This window comes from Centruroides sculpturatus, unplaced genomic scaffold (assembly GCF_000671375.1).
Source record: "Centruroides sculpturatus isolate CEXI.00-Female unplaced genomic scaffold, Cexi_2.0 scaffold1831, whole genome shotgun sequence".
NCBI lineage: Eukaryota > Metazoa > Arthropoda > Arachnida > Scorpiones > Buthidae > Centruroides > Centruroides sculpturatus.
In genome coordinates this window covers 60,331-65,932 of record NW_019386021.1, presented here as the reverse complement: position 1 = coordinate 65,932, position 5,602 = coordinate 60,331, and the positions used below count along the sequence as shown (strand labels likewise).

Sequence of the window (5,602 nt, the reverse complement as noted above, 5' to 3'; positions counted from 1 at the left end):
TGGAGGTGCCGGGTATCGATCCCGGTACTTCTCGCATGCAAAGCGAGCGCTCTACCGTCTGAGCTACACCCCCGACACTAACGCCATCCCTTAAATAACCTATTTATACTAAAACTAATATTTATCTTTAATTTATTGTTAATGTAAATAAAAAATTGCTTAAATTAAATATATAATGGACAACATTTATCAAAATATTAACTTTTTTTTAATATTTAAAGCTGAATCTATCGTTATTAAGCAAAATACACATATATATATATATATATATATATGAGACTATTAGACCGGATACAAAACCTTATTTGTTAATAATAATAATGAAAAGATTCATTAAACGAGAGATAAACGAAGCATGAAATAATTTGTTTCTCGTTATAATATGATTCTCTGTTTTTAGATTAAATTAATTTTCTGTCCAGGAAATTAATGAGTTTTTTTTTATGTTGAAACACGACAAAACTTTACTTTGACATTTTTAAAACTAGTTTAAATCAGAGAAATAGTAAATAAACTACGAAAAATAGAGGTTAACATTACGTGATTTATAATACGATTTTAATTGTTTTTGTTTTATATTTCGTAATATCGATCTAAAGTAGGATAATCGCCGTTATCTTGCTTTAAATCAAATGATTGAAAATTGCACTAAAATGACTGATTAGATTATATACTACGTATATATAAAATATCAATCAAATAAATTATTATAAATATAAATTCAAATTAATTTAATTCAAATAAATTACAGTATACTGTACTACTAAAAAACTGTTAACAGGAAATACAGTAGGGCCTATATATACAGTAAAATTCCAATTATCCGGATTGCTCTCCAACTTTATTTAAAAAATTAATAGGCGTGTTATGTATTATGTAATGTATATGCATAGAAAATAAACCATATTCATTTGTAGGTACTGTACAGTACATTTCCATTTTTAATATTTTATTTGCACATAATTATGTACACACGCACTGTACTGTACTGTACGTAACGATGTTTGGATAGGAAAAATATGACTATTTATTTCACATATCAGACGGCCCGAGGTTCTAATTAATTCGGATAATTAAAGTTTTGCTGTATATAATAAATAATATTTGTAAATTATAAATGTTTATTTGAGTTTTGTTAAGTTTTATATAAAAGCATTAAAAAAAATAAATAAATAACTGACCTATTTGAAATTTAGGTTAAAAATGATTATAACAAAAATTAATTTCGTTCTCTTTAAATTATAAGAAAACTACGTGTATATTATATTCTATTAATAAGATTTTTAAAAATTCTATTTCTGTTTGTCCCGTTTTTGTAATTTAATTAAATTCAAATATCAAAACTCGTTTGACAGAATTTCAATGACTCGAGATGACATCTTATTCAGGAGATTATAAACGTTAAACCAGAAACACATGACCTTCAAAATTTTTCTATGATTTATAAGGTCACTTTCACAACGTATGTGTATTAACTGTGGTAAAACGTCAGTTTAACTACCGGTGTTTTTACCACATAATGCATTCAAATGTCAAAATGACGTATGACATTCAGTTTCTATTTCTTTAATTAAGCTTCTAGTATATTATTATGGGTTATTAATACTGATTATTTACTTATAGTAGCATCTTACGTGAATTATGACATGTTGTATCCAGAAATCCCCGCATTTTTACAGTGATTTTTGCAAGCATAAATCACAACATAAATCTTATAAATTTCAAAATACTTTTAATGTTAACTGATAGAGAATTGTTTATAAAAGTACATAATTATTTCAGTTAGAAAAATAAATATTTAACTACTGATTAAAGTTGATATATAACTTTGTTTAGATTACCAAACTTAAAATTGTTTACCTAATTTTATTGCTTAAAAATCTTAAATATTCTAGTTTTTATCTTAAAAATTCTTTAAAAAAACTTCATCTTTTCAGATATTCTCACATCTTACTTATTCAGGAATATTTAAGTTCGTCAGCTTTGACGGATAATTGTAAATTATATAAAACATTTATTCAGTATTGACTTACATTATAAACCTACAAAATAGTATGTGAAGATTTTTTTAATGTAAGTCAAATAGTGAATAATTCTAAAAATCGATTGTAAAATTGACGGCATTTTATCTGAAGTATAAGCTAGAATATATTACTTCCAATTTTTTTCAGATGTTAAAGCACATAAAGAAATAATTTCTTAAGTGTACTTAGTGAAGTACTATGTTACTATACAAATAATCTTTATATAAATTCTTATTAACAAAACTCCGTGTCTGACTTGTACTGTACGATAGTAAAAGATCACTAATATACAAATGTTAATATAATAGCTATACTTTTTTAGTTCTTGATAATATTATACGTATACATGATTTTTATTATCATTTTACCAAAGCCTCTCCTATAAGTTTGCCACAATTTTAGAATGTAATCTGCTGGTCCCAGAGAAAAGATTAAATAGGGGTTCTACTGTATTTAATAAAAGATCCTCACTTTAAAGGCAAATACTTGAAATTTGCCTTTAAAATGATACATTTTTGTTTGAAATTTGAAAATTAAAAAAATTCCAGTTTTTATATAAAGTGACGTTTTCTTTTCTATTATAAATGTGAAAATTTTGTTTTTTAGTTATGTCTTTTTGTGATAAGCGAGCGTGACTGGTACAAAAATAACAATAATTAAAAAAATTGTTTGTTTTTAAATAAAATCGAATTATGAAACTTTATATAAGAACTGTGTATACATAATTCAAAAATAATCCATTTAAATTTTAGTTTCTTAACAAAAAAGACAGTTTTAACGTATTCATGGTTTTCAACGTTGCATAGTGTAACTAACATTGAGGAATATACTGATAAAGAAGTTGAAGAAGACTGGAGAAGTTTTGATGTAATTTACGAAAAAAGTTAAAATAAATTTCGTTTATTTAAATGAAGAAAAAAATAATAAATTTATGATTTGTTTTTATGCGGATTTTTCTCTGAGAAATTACCAAGTTTGTAGGTAGGCTATACCATTGTCATGTACTGTACTAGCCTATTTAAATAGCTCTCACTATCTCTCTCTCTTCCTCAATTTGTAATAAAGCATTTATCAATTAGCTTTTTAAATATAAATTTCACAGTTATTGACAGCTTGAAAATACAAAATTACTTAAATTGAATGTCGCGTCCAGTGATGCTTATTATTTTTCTGGCTGTTATATATGTATAACAGAAAGTATGGCGATCGGTCAAAAAATAATCTTCCAAGATTTTTACATTTAGGAAAAAAAAATTGGGGATAATTTCTGTATGTAGACTATGGATGTTAGTTTAGATTTTGTTCATCCTCTTCGAAGCTTAATAACTCCTGTGCTTTTTATCGAAAATTTCCGAAATTTTGTAGGGGTTTGTGTAGTGGGGATTAATGCTATTAAATTTTGGTGATTAAAGGTCGAGGGTGGGGAGATAACGGGGGTCGTGTTTATCTCCAGTAGCGTTTTCTTTTTTTTTTTTTACTCTCCGCCCTATTTGAGCTAAGAGGGCCTCTTTTAGCAAGTCCATTATGAGTTTGGCCAAGCCCACAATGGGGTGTCCGGTTGGTAAGGAATTGGGTTCCGATATATCCGGACGAACCACCAACGAAAAATTCCTGAAGAAATTGCGACCCTTTCGGGATTCAATCCCCGTACCCCAGAACAGCAGGCTGCCACCTTGGCCGCTCGGCCATCCAGCCGTCTCTCCAGTAGGATCGGATTTCATGAGATTTTACTCGTTATTTTTTTTTTTATAAAACCTATCCTATCCTTCAAATTTTTTGCCGTTTTATAGTAAGTAAAAAATATATTTTTAATTTATAATAAAATATGATAACAGATGGCGCCACCAAAATTTTAAATGTTGCCGGGAAAGTTGAGCAACTTTTTGCTGGCTTATTTTTTGTTAGAAATTTATTTTTCAAATCTTTCTCAGGAAACTAGAATATTTTCTCTTTAAAATATAATTCCCTCTAATATTTCTTTTATTTTAAATTAATATCGCTTACTTTCGATATTCCTATATACGTTACGCTACGATATCGTCTCATTTATGAAAACGAATCATTGGTACCTTGATACCTGAACCATTATTAATCAGAAAAATAAAAACTTGCATAATTAAAAAACTATCTACGAAATAGAAAATTATATACAATTAAATTTCGTGTCTTGTGTTAATTATTTTTAAAACTGTTTCCCAAATAATCATGATATTAAATATTGATTTACAAAGTGTAAATATCGTTTAAATGCAGTTCGAATACAATGCGTCTCTACATGATATGAGACTTTATTTTTATTAAATTATAGGAAGTTAAACAAACACGCTGGATATTTCCTATTAAATATTCTGAAAATTGGTTTGCTATGTTTTCTGTTAAATAATAACCATTACATTTCTTATGATAAATAACAAAAGACCTTTTATCAGTCTCCAATACATAAATCTTCCCGATCAATGGAGGTTCATTGAAATATTTGTCCATAAATTATTTTCATTGTTTTTTTTACAAAAGGCCTTGTTTTTATAAGTAGGCCTGCTGTAGGCCTACTATTAAAGTCACAAACTCCTCAGCGACGAGGAATTACAGGTTGAGAAACACTAATCTTTATTTATACGTTATACTAATGTTTATTAGGCCTATATATATTCAAATCCAATTAAAATCCGTAAAAACTCGAAAAAAGAAAGAAAATATTAGATACTATGAACTTGATGTAATTTATTTTAAAAGTTTAACTGTTTTAAATGTTAAACAAAATTATAAGTTTTTCAAAAAAAAAAGTCCAAAGTTTTATATGGAATGTTAAATTATTTCTTACAATTTTATGAAATAATGCATAATGCAATCATTTAAATAGAAGAATTCATTTTTCTACATTACTTTTTTTATTAATTCGATTTTTCAAATACATTTTTAAGTTTGAAAAATAAATCATTTTAAAAAAAATTACTAGGACAGTATTTTTCTTCTTTTTTTCCCCAAAAAATTATTTTATTATCTAGAATTTTAAATCGTTTATTTTAAAATTTAAGCGTATAGTTCTTAGATACAGGGTCTATAAATCAGAAGAATAATAAATAAATGATGTGACAATAAATTTATTATTCGGTTTACTCATAAGAATTATACAGAGAATGAATATTTACTTTAATTTATTTACTGTCATTCGAATGAAAATTATTATCTCGGAAGATAATTTTAAAACAGTATTTTATATATATTTTTCTCATTGGTGACCTCAAATATTTAAATAATTTCTGAAAAATAATTTATATAAATTCATAATGTTTATTATTATGTTTTCAGTTCTTAAACTGTCATCATGATTTTTAATCAAACTAAAATCTGTTTAAAAATAATAGGAAATTGCTCTAAATACAAGATACGTAGCACAAAACTTAACAATAATATTTTTTTATTTTATTAAATTGCTTGTTGTTCATTTTATTTTTGATTTACACTTTATAACTTTATACTTTATTATCAAAAAATTCTAAATAAATCATTAAATATTTGATTTTAGACCAAGGGATGAACAGAACAAACTTAATCTGTTCGCCACTCCACTCGAAAAT

General features: G+C 26.0%; 1 non-coding gene across 1 annotated transcript; it reads right to left on the bottom strand.

Moving 5' to 3' along the window:
- Trnaa-ugc lies at positions 1-73 on the bottom strand. Its single transcript has one exon. It is a non-coding gene; the product is annotated as a tRNA-Ala (tRNA).
- Positions 74-5,602: the final 5,529 nt, after the last annotated feature.